The sequence below is a fragment of the Oryctolagus cuniculus genome, chromosome 4 (assembly GCF_964237555.1).
Source record: "Oryctolagus cuniculus chromosome 4, mOryCun1.1, whole genome shotgun sequence".
NCBI lineage: Eukaryota > Metazoa > Chordata > Mammalia > Lagomorpha > Leporidae > Oryctolagus > Oryctolagus cuniculus.
The window spans coordinates 33714478-33737277 of NC_091435.1; the positions used below are offsets into that span (position 1 = coordinate 33714478).

Below are 22800 nucleotides of genomic sequence, written 5' to 3' on the forward strand. Positions count from 1 at the left end.
CACACCGGGTTCTAGTCCCGGTTGCCCCTCTTCCAGGTCAGCTCTCTGCTATGGCCCGGGAGTGCAGTGGAGGATGGCCCAAGTCCGTGGGCCCTGCACCCTATGGGAGACTAGGAGAAGCACCTGGCTCCTGCCTTCAGATCAGCGCGGTGCGCTGGCCACAGTGCGGCGGCCATTGGAGGGTGAACCAACGGCAAAGGAAGACCTTTCTCTCTGTCTCTCTCTCTCACTGTCCACTCTGCCTGTCAAAAAAAATTACTTAGAGTTATAGGTGAATTAATAGGGGAGATAACATAGAAAATGGATCAAAACAATGACTGTTCATTATTCACAAGTAAAGTAGAACTCAGTAATGTAGAACTTTGGTACTTGGAACCAAAGCCCAGAAATGGGAAGTAATTTATCCTGTTTGAGAAATTAAAAGCCAATTCCTATTTCTAAAGCATAAATTATATTGTAGGAGGGACAATGATGCTACCTTTAGATGAAATATCACTGAGTCGTGGCTGCTAGAGTTCAAGTTTTTAATTCACGTGTAAATTGTTTCCTAGGATATCCATTGCTTCAGCCCAACCGAGTCATATTTAATTGATTCATCTCCTATGCTTTGTATGTACCTGGGTTCCAGCTTAAGTCACATTGTTTTGGACTGTTTTTAATATTTATTTTTGCTTGAGCTTAACTTTAAAGATATGACTGCATCTTACATATTTCTATTACCTTTATCTATATAAGTTCAAAGTCTCTGTAATACTTGTTGAATGCTTTTCTGTCTTCTTCTATTACCTTAATTCTTCCTAGTGTTCAACTAATGCACTACCATCTTGGTAAGTGTACTTTTATTATCCAAAGTTTGTAATAACCCCAGTAATATTCTTGAAGTAGAAGAAAGCATTCATTTATATCTAAATTGGTTCCATAGCCCCAGCAGATTAAGCAAAAGCACTGAGCCTTGTCAATGTACAGAAGTGCACAGGGTCTTAATACAATGTCATTTGTCCTGAGATATGTCCAAATATGGGCAACCACTAAGTTGAGGACACGAGGGATTTCACCGCAGCTATCCATTTGAGCAACATATTTGTTTCCTGTTATTCTATTATCCACATGTATGCCTTTAGTCAGTCAAATGTGAAGTTGTATACAGTCTTTGTTTTCAAGTACTCAAGTTTTAGAGAACTGTTTAAATCCAAGAGTCACTGGTATTCCATGCATTAGTAACATCGCATCAAACCTGTTACAACATTCCAAACACTTCATTCAAAATCTATGTACACAAGATTTGCAAACTTAGAAATTTAATATCCATGTGCAGATTTTTGGTGAAAGGAATCGTCATAAAATAATTCATGAGATCTTCCCGAGACTTGTTTTAAATTGAAGAATTGAACCCAGAATACTGGCCAGGAATAAGCTTGCATGGCTTCACAGTGTTATTAATGGAGCGGCCATATGAGAGAATGAAGGCACATTTGGACGCCATGCTTCAAGCTTTTTGTTGACAGAGATTGCATGATGGTTGTTTTCAGAAGTTGCTGTTTTCTGAGCAAGGGTTCTACACACAGAAAAGTGTGCTGAGGTCCTGAAACTCTGAAATTACTGCTGAGTATCACCTAGGGGAAAGTGACATGATCTGAAAGAGATGTGACAGCCTCGGTATTCCCTCAGTCATTCTTTTCATCCCTGCTAATCTGCTGGCCTCCTTGCTTCCAGCTTTCCTTGAAGTTATTTTTATTTTCTGCTTTTTACACTTCAGCAAATGTTCTCCCTATGTGAGAAAAACTCAGGACCAAAGTTCATAGCTGTTTACTCTCCTCTTGTCTAGCACATGCGTGACAGAGTGTTATACTAAAAATATCTAGCAAACTGTTCACATTTTTCTCCTATGAGGGGAAAGGGTACTATCTTGTGTCTTTTTTTTCCAATGGAAATATGCTGGTATTATGACTCCAAGAATCATTGATAGCCCAACTTGCTAGCTCTTTTTCAGTCAGTTTCATTAGCACCAGCACCAGTTCACTAGGATTTAACTCAGTGGCATGTAATTTGGTCCTTGGATACAAATAACATTTCTAGGAGCACATTTGTGACTGAATGTTTGACTTTAAAGTCACCCTCTGTCACTCTATTTTTGTCAGGGCCTTTTTATTGGAAATACACCTAGAGAAAAGTTGCAGATTGTGGCAGCTTGCTGCAAACTGTGAGAGGCCTTCCAGGTATAAAATAAAAATACCAGAAACACAGTTACAGAATTGTTCGAGTCTATTTTGTGATTAGGGGAATAAACCTTACAAAACAAATGAAAAAGAAAATTCTACAGTCAGTACCTACAAGTGTCTTTCTGAGTCTGCATTTCAAAAAAAGACCATTAAATTAATCTCAACAATGGTGACAGTTCAGCAAGTAAATTGGTTTCAGGAATGTCAGTTATCTCAAATGTTGTAGACTTATTGATGTACTAAGGCATAGTAATAGTACTTGAGCTTTATTGATGTATTGATTTCTTTAGAATGTGTCAGTTTATAAAAATTTTATGTCACTATTAAATGAAAGGTCAAATATCATCTATCCATTCATCCTTCTATCAGAATTATTGAAAGAAGAGTAAGACATAGTACAAGCTTTGATAGGATGCACGAAAGTACATATAATTGCAGTGTGCAGTAGCGTATGTGTTAAAACAAATTATCTCATACAAAATATTCTAGAATCACAGGAAACAGAGTCACCAATGCTACTCACATATACCAAGGAAGTCCTCAGAGTTAAGTTCAGTCTTCCATTGGGTGTCAAACGTTGAGTAGTATTTCACTAAATCAATAAGTGATGGGGAACATTTCAAAAAAGTAGAAACAGAACATTAAAATGCAGAGTCATGAAATTTCTTGGCACATTTTGGAAGCATTGAATGCAATGATATATCTCAAGTCTAAACCTGTGCTCTTTGAAGCCTAATTCCTAGATATATTTAACTAGAACTTTGTAGATTTAATGTCTTTTAAGACAGATATTCACTTGAATGTACACAGAGAGATTTGTCAACATTTTACTAATTTATCAAACATACAAATACTTATTGACCATGTTATATGTGAAAAGAGCCTTGCAAAGTTCCAAAAAGGTAACTATATATTAATAAATATTTTTGATCTCAAGGAACTGAATAATCTAATGGACAAAGAAGATATACTCAGAAGGAACATTCATAGAAGCTACAAAGGGAGAAATAGCATAGGAGATACACAAATAAAATATTATCAAGGCTTGCAATCAGTAATCATTATTTTTATTAGCATACCAGAAATAAATTTATGTATGCGTGTGTGTGTATGTGTGTGTGTGTGTGTGTAGGCAATGTTTTTGATATTTCACAATAGGTCAGGCAGCATTATTGTCATAAGAACTGTTTATCATGAAAAAGTAGAGCCCCAGCTCTCAAGGAATTTATAATTTTATGGAGAGACTAAAAATAAATAGAAGAATTTCAGGCTGTTTGAAATAAAGAAAACTGAACATGGATAGATAATGGATGGATGTTACCTAGGGTTTCCTTAGTTTGGGTGGACAATTTCACCCTCTCCCAGGAGGTACCATTTAAGACAAGAGGTAGAAGATGAAAAGGAGGCATCCATTTGAAAATCTTAGCCGAGGGTACTCTCTGAGGAGAGCATCCAGTGAGAAGGCACTCAAGCAGTGCATGACATAACAAACCACCATGAGCACAGGGAGTCAGGAGCTGGAATTTTAGATCAGGTTAATGTGTTTGAATTTTCTTCTAATTGAAATAAACACATTGGAAATTTTTAAGCAAGGAATGAAGAAATGTTCATGAAAAAGGTAGGTTACTTAGCTGGGTCTTGAGAAGGTGCAGTAGAAGAAGTCAAGAGTTAGGGGTAAGGCTAATTTTGGGACAAAAGAATATATGTAGCAGCAAGTAGACTGCTGAATGTTTATGATGTCATTCATGCTATTTTGAGCACTTTGCTTCTATGAGCTCACTTCATTCTCCCAACAATAAAGTCAGTGCTATTATAACCCCCATTTGTGCAGATGAGATAACAGAGACATTAAAAATTTTGTCTCATCTTACTGTGAATAAATGGCAGAGTGAGAATTCAAACCTCAGTGTTTTTTGTATTTTAATTTTGTATTTGAAATGAAGAGAGGAGGAAAGGGAGGGAGGGAGGAAGAGAGAGAGAGAGAGATCTTCCATCTGGTGGTTCACCCCCCTTCAGCCTTTCATAGCTGGTGCTGGGCCAAGTCAAATCCAGAAGCCCAGAACCTAATCAGGATCTCTCACAAAGCTGGCAGAGACCCGACTACCTGAACCATTAGCTCTGTGGCCCAAGGTGCACATTCACAGGAGGCTGCAGTCTGAAGAAGAGCTGGGATGCAAACCCAGGCATTTAGGGGTGTGGGAGTTCCAAGGGGCATCTTCGTTGCTGTGCCACATGTCCACCCCATTAACCTAAGTTTGAATTCAAGCTGGAAAGCCAACCCTCCAGTCCAGTGTATGCTAAATCTCAAGAACAGACATTTCTAGTGTAGGTATAATTACTTAGTTATTAAAATATTTTTAGTAAGATCAACCTAATGATCTTCCCTCTTGAACATGTCATACAAGGGCGAGTAAAGAGAACACATTAGGAGCCATCTTGTTGAATCTAAGAGAATGGATTACCATAACTAGGGAAGGGGTATCTAGAGGTAGGAAGAGAAAAAGAAACAATGCAATTGCAAAGAAAGGGACTAATGACAAATGTCACAGGACTGATAAAGCACCATGAGTCTAGCTTCCTGGTGGCCATCAAGGATGATTCTAGATTCTCTAAGGGATTCAGATGGTATAGGAGAGTGAAGTACAGGTTATTCTTTCAATAAGAGTAAACCAAGACCAAAGGAGAGAGAAAAGATGATCCCGAAGTGTGTAGGATAGGTGGACTTTACCTTGATTGTAAGTTAATGATCAAAGAAGAATTTGAATTTGTAAGCAACTGGAGAATTTTGGAAAATTTTTTTGAAAGATGTGATTACTGGTGGGAGGAAGAGAGTTAGGAAAAGGTTATTATTGGAAAGAAAGCTGTGTCCTTGTTCTGAGAGTAGGAGGAGATATGAGTAGAAGAGAATATGCAGGTATGCACATACATATATGTCCTGGCTCAGATTCATACTGGGTGTTAGATACCTTTGTAAAACAATGCAGTGGAAAAATAGAGAAACTACTTAGTAATGACTTCTTACCAAACAAGTCCGACCTCCAAATGGCATACAAGTACAAAAATCAAAGCAGATTAATTTTCATTTGAATAAATATATTGCTGTGTTGGTTCTGGTGAAAAGCATGTTTACAGTCATGTTATTTTCATCTTTAGGGATTTAATTTAAAATTGAAAAATTCCGTATACATCTTCCCTGGTGAATGGTACTAAAATTGCTTGCCAATATTCAATTTGGAAGAACTTATATAATTATATTTTTCTTACATATAATGTGTGATAAGAGTGGGAAGGATACATATTTAATTTGCATCTGGCATATCTGATATGCAACAGTTAACAGTTCAAAAGACTGTGGTGGTCACAGGTCATTCTTAGTGAAACTCAAAGCATCCCCAGTTCTTCTAAAACAAACAAAATAACCTCTGACAGTATAGGGTAAATGAGAAAAAGTGGCTCAAATAGAAGCTACTTTCCTTTGTGAACTCTGTATAAGGATGCATGAGAGACTCTGAATTTTCTAAGTGTCAGGGAAATTTCTGTTGAAGATATTCCCAGAGGATAGAGCAGTTTAAACTTAGATTTCACAATGGCAGTGTCTGCCACACAACTGGCAGATGTCAGAGCGTGTGACAAGACAGGCCAGGCAGAGGTGCAGAAGAGCATCCCTGGTAAGGCACAGAGAAGAAAGAGAATATTTGTTTATAGTGGACAGATTAAAAATAAATCTGTCACGTTAATCAAGGGCACATAAATGCCTTCTTTACTAACTATGTAGTCATTTCAATTGGGGTGAATGAATGGCACTGAGAAATCTTTTTTATCAAGTAGCTTTCTTATAATTGTCACTAAAACTGTCCTTGGGTGCTCATTATACATAAGGAAATGTTAATGTATTTCTTGATTTGGCTTTCTGGTATGCTGTTTATTTTCAATAAGTACTTTAGTCCCTGCTTTATAAACCAGAACAAGATAATTGGTTTACTGGATATATGTTCTCATTCAGTCAGCCAGATCATCTAACTCAACTCTTTGGGGCCCTGCTATTGTCACGAGAATTCTCAGCAGGGAGAGGCAGAGAAATAAACAAGTTTAAGCTGCAAGGCCTGTACTTCAAAGCAGAGGAACTCTTAAGGCTTAAAAATCAAAGCCCATGTTTTGGAGTTTGTGAATGTGTGCATGCACATCAATCATAGTGCATAGAGGATACTACAATTCAGCTCTCTATTACTTTGTCTAGAAACAGTTTTTTAATTGATTAGTTTCAAATATGTAAAAATTTGATTTCACGTAAAAACAAAGATTCCTCAATTCTCTTTGAAAAAGCTCGGGGACTTGACAAAATGCACCCATGTTTGAGATGGTGGTGTATGGCCAAAGCTAACTAGTTGGCACAACCACGCCTTGTTCAGTCAATTACCCTACCTCTCTGACCCCTCAGCCTTTCAGGCAGAGAGCTCTGGGTCAGCTTTTTTTTGGCATGCAGGCTTTGTGTGGCTGGTATGGAAAGCCTACCAGCAAATGAGATATTTGATTACATACAAAAACAGAATTTGCATAAACATAATTATTAAGCTCAGGCACGCTTCCAAAGCTCTTGGAATCACGCACAGTCCAGTCCAATATTTTGTCTTTTCCTCACCCTGAAAATATGACTGTGATTCAGCTTATTTTCCTTTGCGCAGATTTTGTTCTAGATATTTGAATCACTTTCTGTAGAAGGAAGAGCAAAGAATGACTAATTCATGCGAAGGGATTGTTTACTAATACACATTTATATCACTTCTGCAATGTGACTGTTCATTTTCCTGTGTCTCTAGGTTTTTAGCCATTTGACCTAAAAACGTGATTTTATCAGCTAAATATGTGGATTTTTTTTTTCTAAGATTTGCTTATTTGAGAGGCAGAGTTACAGAGAGGGAAAGATAGGGAGATCTTCCAACCTCTGATTCACTCCACAAATGGACACAATGGCTGGAGCTGGGGCAATCCAAAGCCAGGAGTCAGGAGCTTCACTGGGTTTCCCATGTGGGTGTATGGGCCCAAGCACTTGAGCAGTCTTCCACTGCCTTCCCAGGCCATTAGCAGGGAGCTGGGTCAGAAGTGGAGCAGCTGGGACTCAAAGCAGTACCTATATGGGATGGAGGCTTACCCTACTATGCCATAGCATGGGCCCTGAAAATATATTTGTTTTAAAGGACCATTGTTCAGATAAAATAATGTAAACTCATTTACATTAAATGTAAATCATTAAATGTAAAATTTAATGTAAAATAATGTAAATTTTAGCAATTCTATTTACCCTTATTTTGCTACTCTTCCCCTCAAACTTCCTTTGTCTCATTACTATCTATTTTCTGGGTAAATTCTATTTTCAAACTGTCCCTCACTTTTTTTGTCTCTGGCTCCAGATATATTTTTTTCTTCCAGAAATGTTAGATTGATTAATTACTCTATTTTTGTATGGTTCTGCCTATAATTTTTATGCATTTTTTCCATTCAACCATCCAGTCAATATATGATTTTTATTCTATGCCTACACATAAAATAACTAATACATAGTATCATAGATCTAATTTTTTCTTAAATAGTATATTTGCCTTTTTAATCTTAAATTATGACTTTTCTGTGACTACTGTAATTATTGAATATCATTGAAATTTAAGAAAGCAAATAAGAAACAAATTGACCCATGTTATATTTTCCGAAAATTATGCATAGAAAATTACTTCCCTAAAGTTATAAAATACATTTTAAAAGTGGAGAGTCTTTTAGTTATATCCTGGCCAAATTTCATTCAATTTGTTCCTTATAAATTGATTTGGGGTGTGCAGGTCAGTGCATGAAATGCACAGTAAACTCCTATTGAAATATGAGCAATAAAAGCTCATTGACTGTGGTATTAGCTGATATTTCTAATAAAGAATCTCTACAAGTAATACCTTTAGGGGCTCTTCAAAAAGCACAGTAGAGAAATTATCTACTCTCAATAACATATTTTAAGGACAAAAATATCCTTGCAACAGCAGGGATAGATACAGAATATGTTTTTGAAACAACTGAACTCTTGATTAATGTCAAGATGAAAATCTGAGTTAGACTTACCACTACAAGTTTTGAATGGGAATAATTTGTCAGCTATGAACAGGATATTTGAAAACAATAGGAAGATGGCATCATGGGCAATGATTTCTTGTTGAGATTCCTTTTCTTCAAATATATTACTGCATGTGCACCCTTCAGCCTATACACTCAGCATTTACAAACCTCAAGTTCATGGTGTTACCGATAAAAGGAATGCATAAAATGCACTGCCTCTATATCTTTTTAATAAAAGGCATACATTATCCCCCTAAGCTGAGACTGTTTTCAGATTTGGTGATTTGTATTACATACACAAATACAAGCCATGATCGAGTTTCTCAGAAAATATTGGCAATCCATCTTTCACTTTTCTTTGTTGTATACATCTACATTAAAATTAAATTTCATTGATTACATCTATGCAATGAATTTTAGCCTCTCAATTTATTTCACTTCAACACAGATTCTAAGTTATAAAATTATTTCTTCTGTTTGCTTCTTATCTTGGGGTTTGAGAGCTGTACAATTTGTAGCCTATTGTTTTCAGTATTTTACTCTAAGTAAATTGTAGTCATTGTTTGCTAATGCTGAAACATCCCTTGTAAACTTAGCAAATATCTATTAATCTCTATTAGTTTTGGATTTAAAATTGTAATTATCATGACATAAAATCTATTTAATTTTAAATTGTTTTAGCTTAAATTTTAACTTATAATTTTAATTTAGAGATGATAATCATATTTATTTAGGCCATATACTAATAACTTAGCTATAATATTTCACTTCTGTTAAAAATTCAAATGGATCTCCATGCCAAAATGTATGTGTGATGTTAATACGTGTGTGTGTGTGTGTGTGTGTATAAACTTTTACTACCATGTTAGGCAATGCATCTAAGATGAAGACCATTAAAATTCCTTTGTACTTGGCTATATTGGACCATGTAAGTTGAGTAACAAGTCATATTCTTAGGCCGCTTGTTCAGTTTTTATTGTATTCTTTCTCCTGTTTTTCTGCTCTATAAACCCAATGCTGATGTTTTGAGCTGGTTCTGTCTTTCTTGCTATTCAAATGACTGCCATATTCCTTTGCAGGAATTCTTTACTCTTTAAACCTCCTCCTCATACTATTTATATGTTATACATTGTATTATATCAGAATTGAAACTTCCAGGGGCCATATCTGTTCTGAATGATACTGAATGCCTATGCTCCAAAGACTGAATAACACAGGCAGTGAACTCAACCTAGGAAATAGAACAAGTTAATTTTGATTGTCAATTTGTTAATGTAGATCATATAGATGATAACATTGCCATAATAAAAAGATATTAACTAAATTCACTTAGATAATCCACATAAAGCCTTTAGCATAATGCCTAATAAACTGCAAGCATTCAATGAGTATTGAAGTCGTATAGAATTATTAGTTGTTACTATCATCAACAAAGTTTTTTCATGTTGCTTCAATTATGGATTCTCATTGCTATTGATACAGCAATTGTCTTTCAATGATTAAACTGGGTATAATTTATCTGGCCATGTATTTTATTTCACAGGAGTTGTCATTGATGAATAATAGCTGCCTATTGTATTTGTCTGAAAATGGTTTAGAGACTTAGTCTGAGTTCGACTGAGTTATGCAGTAGTTCAATAATGTCTGCAATGCACAAAGCAAGAATGCATTCCAAATATGTGATAAACCTATAGAAAGGTATTAATTGAAAGTGCGAGAAAAAATAAACTTATACATTGTTTCTCTAGTCTGAAACAAAATTTATACCAATATCTAAGTTGTTCTTTTCATTGGAAATTGAATAACATGTTCCTTCATGTTTTTGTTATTTTCCATTTAAAGGATAGATAGAAGCATTTGTCTTAAGAAGGATAATAATAATAATAATAATAAACAGTGAAGATAAGTGCTTCTTGAAAGCTAAATCAAAATCATGCTACAAGTTTATGTTTGGAAACAATATCTGTTAGGAAGACAGTGGACTGTAACTTTACCTGTCCATAATCAAATAATCTTAAACACTGTAAATAGGTAAGTAAATATATACATATGCAAATATATATATATATATTTTAGTGCTCTTATTCAGAATAATTATATCAGATGTTTTCTTCACAATATTAACTTTTTTCCTAGATGGCAGTGAACTTAATAAGATTTCCTTTTCTTTATATATTTATGCCTAATTATCAAGGATATACTTGGCATTAATAATGTAGATCTTAATAACAAGTCAGGCAACTGATGTACCCTTTGGCTACATTTGCAGCAAGTTCATATGAAGTAGGATTATTTAGATAAAAATCTTTTGGGCACCCGAGCCTTGCTTTGTTTTCAGTTTTTGCTACACCCCTGTACTGTGGCTTAAAACTTAATTTGTGTTAATGAATAGTGAATAGTGAACTTGGAAAAGTCATGAATTTTAAGTTCAGATACCTTCACTAATTGTTTTGGTTTAGGAGAGATACATAGCCATTAATAACTTCATAAATCCTGTTAACATAAATCAGCATGAATATTGCTCCTTTATTTTTGTAAAAATGGGAATCATGACCAAGTCAAGTTTGGACTGATTCAAAGACATCTGATAAGACACTAGCTTGCATTTCACATTTTACAGCAAAAGAAATGCTTGCCACTCAGGGACTGAGTAGCTTTTAGGAAGCTGCTGTATGAAGCAACAATTGACACTGTCGTCTTATGAAAAAACAAAAAACATAGTCCTTTTTAATTTTATAGAAGATAGAATTGTTGAAATACCACATTACTTTAAAATTTATAGTAACTTGGTACAAATTATATCTCTCAAGTTCAATTTTTCTAGAGAGGTTGGGATACAAAATCATCTCAAATGAATTCTGTTGACCTTCAGAACACTTGGCCTTGTTGAAAAAAAAAAAAAAAAGACAAGTAGTTTGGCAAAAGCCCAACACTGCTGCTCAAATTCTTGCTCAATTTTAGAGAATTATACTTTCTGACTGAAGTCAGTGTAGCGGAGAAACGAAGAGTGACTTACACGCACTTTTTAGGTACATAAATTTGGACATGAAGATGTATCATGACGCTCCCCTGAGATGACAGCTTAAATAGGGGACTGTCAAGTGTCAAACAGGTGACAGTTACTGTTCTATACTAACACCAGCATGTGGGATTTCCCAGATCTCATGCTTTTCTGTGTATCAAAATCACCAGGGGAGCTTGTTAGAAAACTGGATGTCCAGGCTCTGTGCCATTCCTATTGGATTCAGTTCTCTGGGTACAGAACCCCAGGACCCTTTCTGTTTCCAATAACCCAAGTGGTTTTGAAGTTGTTCTAGAATAAATAAAACAATTAAGCCCCTTCATGAAGTAGGGAAGAATCTTCACTTTAGAAATAGAGTTGTCCTTGGTAAGAATTTCTAATTGATATTTTTATAAATATAATTCCATTCTAGAAAACTGGAAAACTATGGGATATGTGACAACAGAATAATAGGAGGAACAGTGATAGGGGGAATTAAAGACTTTTGAAGGATTTATAGCTTGTTATTATGAACTTCAGTGCCTTCTCTTTACTTGAATCTTCATGTTTATTAGAAAGAAAATGTTCCAAAATAAAAGATGTGTGTCCTTGTCTTGAGAAATACTGTAGAAAATTAGGGAGCGAGACCATCACTGACCTTAGTAAGAAAGTATAAGGAGGAGAAAATTGCCCTGAAACCATACTGCCTGCACAAAAACATTAAGCAAAACTGATTGAGTCACCTCTGGAGGTAGGAGTGTATCTGAATCTTGACTCTTACCAAGTCCTCTGCGTCAATCATTGTGTTGGTATTTTAGTCTAAAACATGGTTGCAAGGTTCAGTTGTGTTTCTACTTGTAACAGGTGAGCATGAAATGGTGAGTATATACCTGCATTAGCTCAGAGAGGTAGAAGTAGGTGAGCGATGCAGAAGGGAAGAAAAATAGGAAGTTAAAGCTATTTATATTAGTTTAAAAATTTGAAAAATTAATAACATTTAAATTTTACATTGTATGCAGGAGAATTTCAAGATATGTCTATCCTCAGAAAGTATATGATCTAGTTGAAGAAAAATGATATAAAAATAATGTTATACAGACTTTTTATTTAATTAAGTGATGATATTTGTACTGCAGATGAAATTGGAGGAATTTCAAAGTGAGTGAAGGTAGGAATAATGACAAGGGGTCACATTGATGATTAAATAGATAACATGTATTAGGCAAGCATAAGAAAGAAGGCACACAGATGCTAGAAACCATATGCACAAATGATAGACGTAAAGCCAGTCCAGTATATTGCCTGCTGCCTGCAGGAACAATTGTGTCTGAGTAGAGGAGGGTACATATTGAAAGGCAAATGAAGTCACACAAGATTAGATGCTAAGTTATTGTGTAAGACAGACTCTTTTATTAACAAAATTGGCCTAAAATCTATTTTATTATATACAAAGAACATTTGCATGGTTTTTATATTTAACTTGGTAGAATGTTTAATTATAAATGTATTATATATACAGTAATTTGTGGTTCACACCAAGTATATAGGCAAAACAAACTTTTATGACATTTAAATTACATCACATGGATGAAAAAGAGATGGAGGAATCAAAGAGGCAAAGTTCTTACAGCTAATTTTGTATTTTTAAAAATACAAAATTGTTCTTTGTCTTAATATTAAATAAGATAGAGAAAGGGAATTAACATGCTAAATATCTATATCTATTATTTGCCAGATACTTTGTTCATCTAAGTGATCATTTTTTCCTTAGCACCTTGAAAAAGGAGAACCATTATCACTATTTTATGCAGAAAATTGCAACGATTAAAATCCTTGACTAAATTTTTAATCTGAGTTTGAACCTAAGATCTCTAGGAAACTGAAACCAATGCTGTGGTATATGAATTCATCTCTTCCCAAGTACAAAGAGGAGCTTACAACAAGATGAGATTTATAAACAAAAGACATTGGGAATTGTTGAACTTGTGGCCCAATGAGAACAACTTTAAAAAAATAGGTCAAATAGAAAAACAGATCCAAAAATCCATGTGTGAAGTGAACAAATCCTGTTCATGATAATAATATTTATTGGGAAATAAGAGGCTTATCCAGGAATTGCTGATAGAACAGAGACTGTCAAATGAGTCAACCCATATGTCCCAACTCTATAAATCTCATTTCTAATGCATGGACATTTTCTTGTAGAATACTCACCAAAGAGCATACATTGGGGAAGTATAACAGAAGCCATTTTAGCAAAATAAGTATCGTACTACTATGGGATAATGTAGTAGCTATTGTTTGACCAGGAGGGGAAAAACAAATAAATTCCTTCGCCTTGTTCTATCATTATATTTGATTAGCAGTCGTAGAATTCAAGTTAGATCTATTGATGATAAAAGGGTTTTTATTTATTTTTTTTTAAGATTTATTTTATCTATTTGAAAGACAAAGTTACAGAGAGAGATAGAGCCAGAGAGATCTTCCATCCACTGGTTCACTCCCCAAATGGTCGCAATGGCCAGAGCTCAGCTGATCTGAAGCCAGGAGCCAGGAGCTTCTTCTGGGTCCCACGCACAGTTGCAGGGGCCCAAGGACTTGGGCCATCTTGTACTGCTTTCCCAGGCCATAGCAGAGAGCTGGATAGGAAAGGAGCAGCCAGGACTCGAACGGCATCTATATGGGATGCTGGCACTGTAGGCCTGGGCTTTAACCCACTGCACCATAGCGCCAACCCTGATGATAAAAGTTTAAACAATCATTGAGAAGAGACCAGTATGAAGAGTATCACCATAGGGCAGTCAATAGTAGCAAACTCTGAGCCAGAAAGAGTCCACTATAAAATTGATTTTGTTCAACATGTCAGGCTGTGGGAAACACAGAAATGAACATTAGGACAATGGTAGTACTTTTTCTTTACAAAGAATAAAACTAGTTTCTGAATCTTTCCAAAATTCGAGAACTTAATAGTAAACTCTTTATGCAATGCTGTTTATCTTGGTACCCATAGTTTCCTTGTAGTTAACAAGTAGTTTGAACTTAAAAGACACACTGGAATACTTAAAGTTGAATGCAAAATTGCTTTGAAACACTACCCTTGGGGGCCGGTGCTGTGGCGCAATAGGTTAACGCCCTGGTCTGAAGCACCCACATCCTGTATGGGCGCCGATTCTAGTCCCAGCAGCTCCACTTCTGATCCAGCTCTCCACTATGGCCTGGGATAGCAGAAGAAGATGGCCCAAGTCGTTTGGCCCCAGCACCCATGTGGGAGACCCAGAGGAAGCTCCTGGCTCCTGGCTTTGGATCAGTGCAGCTCCAGCCATTGCCGCCATTTTAGGGGTGAAACAGTGGATGGAAGACCTCTCTTTCTGCCTCTCCTCTCTCTGTGTGCAATTCTGACTTTCAAAGAAATACACAAATCTTTAAAAAAAGGGAACACTACCCTTGAATTGACCTGGAGCAACCAGTCTAAGTAACTTTTCATTTTTGCCACTGGGGTAAAAAAAAAGAATATTTGTAGATTCTGTGTGCTCTCAGCAGTGACATAAAGAAAAGTCACCTATCCAAAAGGAGAAACTTGTATCTGGAGAGTAATCCAGGGTGTAACAGAATAAAGTTCTAAGTACCATGATCATCTTAGCTAATTGTGCAACATTAAAATTTATGAATTTGACAAAATTATATTATTGTTTTAGACACCAAAATACAAATACTTCCAAGAAAGGAAGCACAGAGCAATCATTTTAATAGTTTTTATTTAATTTTGGCTTTAAAATATATATGACAATTTACAGGTTTCAAAAAATTAATTCTAATAGAGCATGTATGGAAAGGGTACACCATTCCAGAATTGATGCATCTTTTTAATGACAATATAAATATTGATGTTCAAGAAAAATACAACTTATTTCTCAGACATCTATGTTATAGTATTTGCTATTTGTGAAACCAAGTTTACTAGAATTATTTATTTGAAGGTACTTCAAATAGTTCATGGATAATGAAATTAAAAGATGAGTTTATTTTAGTACAAAACATTTTGAAATGTGTGCATAATTTTTTCATAGTATATATTTTGAAAACCCCTCTTGTTTAATATCACTCACATTAAGGTGCTGCCAATTTCTAAAGCAATGTGGACCAGTCAGTGTTCTTTCTATGACCCCCATGTAAGAATCACACAAAGAAATCATCTGAAGTATCCTACCCTGCTTGTCAGTTGGCTGCTTCTCTTCAGGAATTTAGTTATTGTAGGGGTTTAAGTGCACATAGGAAGCCTTAGTGATACATGTACTATCTCTGACTCTCATCCTCTGACACGTGAGAGATTAGACTTCCACACCTTCTTTGAGTTTTGCCCTGAGCATGAGATTTACTTTGGTCAGGAAAATTGTGAGAGGAAATATTTATTTGCCAGGGCTCTTCTTGATGCCACAGAGCTCTCCTGGGAGCACCTGTTGCTCTAGGATACAGAGCTCACAGCCAAGTCGTGTTAACCTACCTTAGTCTGATTGACACACTACGAGACCGTTCTTTTTTTTTTTTTTTTTTTTTTTTTTTTTTTTTTGACAGGCAGAGTGGACAGTGAGAGAGAGAGACAGAGAGAGAAAGGTCTTCCTTTGCCGCTGGTTCACCCTCCAATGGCCGCCGCTGCAGCCGGCGCACCGCGCTGATCCTGGCAGGAGCCAGGAGCCAGGTGCTTTTCCTGGTCTCCCATGGGGTGCAGGGCCCAAGCACCTGGGCCATCCTCCACTGCACTCCCTGGCCATAGCAGAGAGCTGGCCTGGAAGAGGGGCAACCGGGACAGAATCCGGCGCCCCAACCGGGACTAGAACCCGGTGTGCCGGCGCCGCAAGGTGGAGGATTAGCCTATTGAGCCACGGCGCCGGCTCACGAGACCGTTCTAATGTGGAGATGCTAGCCCCTAAGAACTTGGAAAGTAAATAGATTCATAACTCCATTGTTTAGCATATGTATGGAGAAAAAGATTGGATGAATAATCAATTGTCACATGTAGTATAATAAGTCAGTCTTTTGAAAGGGATTTGTTTCAGAAGACAAAGAAAATAGTAGCATAAGTAAGGATAAGCAATTAACAACAACAAGATCAATAGGAATTGAAATTTATGATGGTATTATAAGAATCTACATGGTTCCCACCCATTACCGTATTTTATCCTCATAGTAAATTTATGGTATATATATTAATACTATCTTTGATTTGTTGGTGGAGAAATAAAATCAACCGTGGTGAGAAAAAGATGTACTAACATAAAGCTGTTCCAAAATATCAAACATATAAATAGAATGTAAATTCTCCAGATGCTAGAGTATTAGAAAAAACTGATATAATATTTATTATGTTCTCATTTACATAACAGGAGTAAAATAGGTAAATTCATTATACCCTAGTATGCAAGGGGAAATTTGAAGGAATTTTTATATCCCTTGAAGGCAGCCCCATGACTTGATCATCACATGGGGCTAACTGTTGACGTTTTGAGCTTAATGACAAGACACTCATGCTGGAACAAACAAGATCCTTCATGCCCAGAAAGAGCATCCTAAGCCGAATGCACCTAGTTTCTAATTTAAACAAATCTGTGCTGAGAGCACTTTGTTTTCACCTGTGATTTTTTTATTTGTTCATAATCGGCTAAAAGTATCAAGTGCATTATGTAAATCCTGACTTGGTCTTGAATTTGATTAGTATTTCAAGGTTATCAATTTTACATTCCCAGGGTAAGATGATAGGCTTCCAACACCACTTCTTAAAATTTTGGGGTTATTTTTATTTGAGAGACAGGCAGACAGTGAGGTCGTCCATCCATTGCTTCACTTCCAAAATGTCCACAACAGTCAAAGCTGGACCAGGCTGAAGTTAGGAGCTTGGAATTCAATCCAGACCTTCTACGTGGGTGGAAGGGATTCCAGTATTGAGACATTACCTGCTGTCTCCTAGGGTATGCATTAGCAGGAAGCTGGAAGTGGAAACAGAAGCAGGACAGGAGCTGAACGCAGTTACTGAGACATGGGATACAAGCATCCTAAGCGCTGTCAACAGTTTACGCTCTTATTGTGACAGTTGCATGGCAGGTGATGATCGAAGACATTTCTATAACTGTGCATTTGATGAGGCAGCTCTTTCCTTTCTGTTGAATTCAGAGATTCACTTATATCCTTACTATGCCCATGTATTAGTTTTGTCACTGATTTAACTAATTACCATATGCCAAGAGGCTTAAACAACACAAAACGTTATCTCACAGTTATGCAGGTCACAAATCTGGTGCAGGTCTCACTCATCCAAAATTGATCTGATCTGTCCTAGACTGCATTGTTTTCTGGAGGCTTTAAGGAAGAATCCATTCCTTGCAGATTTGGGGTATCTGTAGAATTGGTCCTGATATTGTAGGACAAAGGCATCCATTTTCTAGTTGGCTGTAATCAGAGAGCCATTTACAGCTTCTAGAAGCTGCCACATTCCTCCAGCATCAACAACTAGAAATTACATCCTCAGTTCAAATTTCTCTGACCCAACTTTCTTCAGTTTCTACTCTTCCATGGAAATCTGGTAAGATATGGCCCACCCAGATAATCCAGGATAATCTTCACACCGGAGGCCTTTAAATATAATCACACACATACAAAGTATCCCTTACTCCAGATAGTAACATATTTAGAAATTGTGAGGATTTCAATATGGACATCTTGTTGGGGAGAGTGGAGGAGCATTATTCTGTATGTCACAGCCAATGAAAGTTATTATTTAGGGGTATTTAGACTGTTTCGTTAAACATGGAGACTATACCAACTGGAGCTCATTTGACAGTGTTTCTATACAGTGCTTTTTTAGTCACTTATTTTGTTGTCAATTAGAATAGATTTTCTTTCTTTTATGTATAGGTGGAAAGTAGATGATAATTGGGGGTCTTTTTTAATTCAGTGAAGTCAATATGTTACAGCTTATTTCCTGTACTTGGGATTTGAAAATCTTTCTATTCATTTCTATTGAATAATTTATTTTCAAAAATCACTGACAGAGAGAGGCATTCATCTCTTCCATGTTCTAAACAGTAGGGTAGTTTCTCAGAGCAATTTATGGTCCTGGGGGGTTTTCAACTATGGGACTGACCCAGATTAAGTTCTTTAAAAAGCTATCCCTATATGACACTTCTAGAAGTTTCTAGATTCCCCTGGGTCATTTTTTTTAATGCATTGCACAGGAAATTTAGCTATAGACCACCACTGTAATGCAAGGTATGGTTCAAATATCATAGTCATCCTAAAACCCTGCAAAGCCTGTTGACAGTCCTCACCTGCAGCCCATAGTCTTCATATTCATCATGTTGGGAGGAGATGCCAGGTATCAAGTGATTGTGATGTATCCTAATGTTTGAGAGCTGTGTCTGTTCCTTTCAATCAATATACTTATTTATTAATTAATGCCACAATTTTGCTCTGAGGGAATGTATATGCATTTCCTTTGATTTTTAGAATTACTCTTCTGAAATAATTTGTTCTTCAAATAATTGATTTATGATATGACCTAAATGACATTAGAAAGTCTGAGATGGCCACATGAGCAAACTAGGAGTTAAGAAGCCTAGGTTTCCATTCTGATTTTTGCTAGGAACTAGAGTCTAACCATCAATGGTTTATTTTACCTCTCTATGCCTCAGTCAAACGAATTTTAGATAATTGGTCAGACTCTTGTTGACTCAGCCACTTAGTGAATGCCTAATCTGTGCTATGTGGAAGCTCAGAATGCAACGCCTTCCATCTGGACCACATCGACTGGTTCAGAGAATCACACCCACATAAAGCAATGGGTTGCAGAACAAAGTAACAGTATAGAATCAAATTTATATTTTATATGTATTACTTAGTTTATAAGTGCTATTGCAGATTGGGGAAAAGGGAAATCGTTAAGAATTAGTGGATTGTGGGGCTGACGCCATGGCTCACTTGGTTAATCCTCTGCCTGCGGTGCTGGCATCCCATATGGGTGCAGGTTCTAGTCCCAGCTGCTCCTCTTCCAGTCCAGCTCTCTGCTGTGATCCAGGAAGGCAGTGTAGGATGGCCTGAGTGCTTGGGCCCCTGCACCCTCATGGGAAACCAGGAAGAAGCACCTGGTTCCTGGTTTCAGAACAGCATAGTGCCAGCCGTAGCGGCCATTTGGGGAGTGAACCAACAGAAGGAAGACCTTTCTCTCTATCTCTCTGAATGGCAGAATACATTGAAGAGATGAAGTAAGGGAAAACATTGAAGATGGCTCTGAGGTTTCTGATTTAGAAAACTGGAGATGTTGAAAGACAATCCAAAATTTAAGTGGTTGGCTTTTGGGCATGCTAAACCTAAGATGACATTGGGATGTAAAGCAAAAGTATTCTATCTTTACTGAAGAATGATGGAGTCCTCGCCTATGTAATGAGGAACAATGTGCACTGCCATAGAATTAAACACAGTAATACCTGGCACTCATCCTGGAGCTTTTGATCAACTTTGGATAATGATAGATGTTGAAAGAAATATAAGTGGTAAAAAGAATAAAAGAGTAAAGGCACTTTAGATAATGTAGTTGAGGAAAGCTTCTTTAGGGAGGTGACAATGTAACATAGATTTGAATAATGATAAGGCGTAAGCCTTGGGAATATTCCAGGCAGAAGCTGCGTAAAGCTTAAAGTCTCTGATATAAGCAGAAAGTTGCTTGTTCCAGGAAGATCAAGGTCAATGAGGCTGGAAGGTAGAGTTAGTGGGTTGAAGATGAAGTCAGAGAGAAAGGCTGGGGCCAATAAGTCTTTATTGTATGATTTAGTGTATGATTCATTTCAGCACATACAATTTTGTAATATATTGAAGAGCTGAACTGTAATTCAGTTCAGTGCTTTGATTTTGTTGATAAAGATGCTGAAGCTTAAATATCTATAAGGGATATGCACAAATTGATGCGGTCTTGACTAAATTTGGAAAATCTGGTGCTCAGTCTATTCTTCCATTAGCAAAGCCTTCCATGTTTCACTTCTTTGCTTGAAAACAGCAGATATCTTTGCTGCATGCAGGTATCAGAAGCCATTAAGAGCGGCAGTTGGGAAGGTTTAGAACGTGAGGGCTTCATGGCTCTAATCCGTATGTTTATTTTTTTCTATTTGCTTTTCTTCTCCCCATACTCTTTTAATGTTAAAAGCAACCTTGAAAAAGAAAGACGGTTGGTGGTGCTGTGGGGGGTGGGAGGGTTGTTGGGGAAATCACTTGTCATTGCTTTGCCAGGTGGTCCATATGGGCAAATTATATCTGGAAACTAATCATGACTTTTGAAAATGATTTGCTAGTGTGTTTCTATAATACATTGTAAGTTCTTGGCATTCTTTGTGTAATTATTGTGTCTTGTCTTTCCTCCTAAATTATTTGTGTTTTCTCATAATGTAAACTCTTTAAAGAAGAGTCTGACAAAATAGATTTCAGTATATGGCAATAAACATTTCAGACACTAAAACAAAGCAGCCAAATCCAAGTGGTAAATACTTATATTTCTTTACTATAAATTTCACCATTGTATTATTTTATTCATAATTCTGAATATTTAAATCAAAACATTTATTCAGAATATCTCCAGATGACCACATTAATTTTCCCTTTTTGTCAACTTAGCAAAATATAAATTTTACTGTCAGTGAAAATTTCATGAATTGATAGAATCAGCCTTTTTTAAATAATTAAGTAACTTTTTGCTAGACAGTCACAGTCAAATATTTTCTGAAAAATTTGGATGTTGCAGGAATGTTCCCTACAGTGATAACTAATTTCTGGGTTACTTAGTTTTTCAAACTCAATCCATATCAATTTAGTTGCAAACACAGATGAGTATAAGAACTTTAATTTTTAATTTTAATTTTAAATAGTTTTAATAGATTTCAATATAGTTCATAGATACAATTCTAAGAATATAATGCTCCCTTCCTCACACCCTCTCTCCCTCTGTCTCCCCCCTACTTTTCATCTCTCTCCTTTTCTATTTTTAGTTTTTGATATAACACATTTTAAATTTACATTACAGTAAAAAGGTTTAATAAAACACCAAATAAATTCAACAAGTTAAAAGCAAAAAGACCCTAGTGGGAATTTAGACGATGGATGTACATAATAATTGAATGGAAAAATAACAATATCATCCACATACAGTAAATATGAGTACTTTCTCTGTTTTTTGTAGCACAAAGCAGAGATAGTCCTGATCCTCATTGCTTCATATTTCACTTTTTACTCCCTAGGAAAATGGTCCACAAATCAATGATAGGAGAAGATGGAACAGTGGGAAAGAGCAATTCTTGTAGAATTCTTCAAGGTGATTTGATGTCACTCCTTCATTTTGTGACTATACCACCAAAATTTTCAGTAAAATTATTTGTTCAGGATCACATAAGAAAACAGAAAACCCTAATTTTCATCTTCTGGTTCTTAGCCCAAAGCTAATTTTGTAATTCTAGTAGTAATGATAATAAATATTTCCATAAATTCAATTTTAATCCAAAAGTGATTTGTGTGAAAATATTGAGCTTAAATATCATCTCCCTTTTTGGAGGTCTATTCCAATGTAGACATTTTTGCAAGATTCTATTCTGCAGGTGATGAATGATTTCCTTAAAAAAATTCATCATATGTCCAGCCTGCTTAAAATAATTCAATGTTTTTCATTACACTTATAATAAGTTTCATATTTCACCCTGGGCTTTAATACTCTGTGTAAGCGTGCCATCCTGTCCCCAGCATCCCCATGTATTTGAAACCACTTTTACTCTTGCTCACCCTGACCCAATCGTGCTGTGGTTCTTCACCTTGGATAAACCTATTATTTTGTTTGCATTAGGATGTTTGTAGTACATATTCCTATTTCATGAACAATTTTTCTTCCTTTGATCTTTATTAACATGGTCAACTCCGTGAAATTCAAGTCTTAGTTTATATTTTTTTTTGAAACAGATAACAATTTCATTTTTTTTCATTTTCAATTATCTTTATAGACAGAAGATCGATTTAGTATATATTAAGTAAAGATTTCAACAGTTTGCACCCACACAGAAACACAAAGTGTAAAATACTGTTTGAGTACTAGTTATAGCATTAATTCACATTGAACAACTCTTTAAGGACAGAGATCCTACATGAGGAGTAAGGGCACAGTGACTCCTGTTGTTGACTTAACAAATTGACACTCTTGTTTATGGCGTCAGTAATCACCCGAAGCTCTTGCCATGAGTTACCAAGGCTATGGAAGCCTTTTGAGTTCACCGACTCCGATCTTATTTAGACAAGGTCATAGTCAAAGTGGAAGTTCTCTCCTCCCTTCAGAGAAAGGTACCTCCTTATTGATGGCCCATTCTTTCCACTGGGATCTCACTCACAGAGATCTTTCATTTAGGTCATTATTATTATTATTATTATTATTATTATTATTTTGCCAGAGTGTCTTGGTTTTCCATGCCT

General features: G+C 36.2%; 1 protein-coding gene across 24 annotated transcripts in view; it reads left to right on the top strand.

Moving 5' to 3' along the window:
* The window catches only part of ROBO2 (roundabout guidance receptor 2), a 1427252-nt gene that overhangs the window by 76341 nt on the left and 1328111 nt on the right, over positions 1-22800 (top strand). The window lies entirely within an intron of this gene.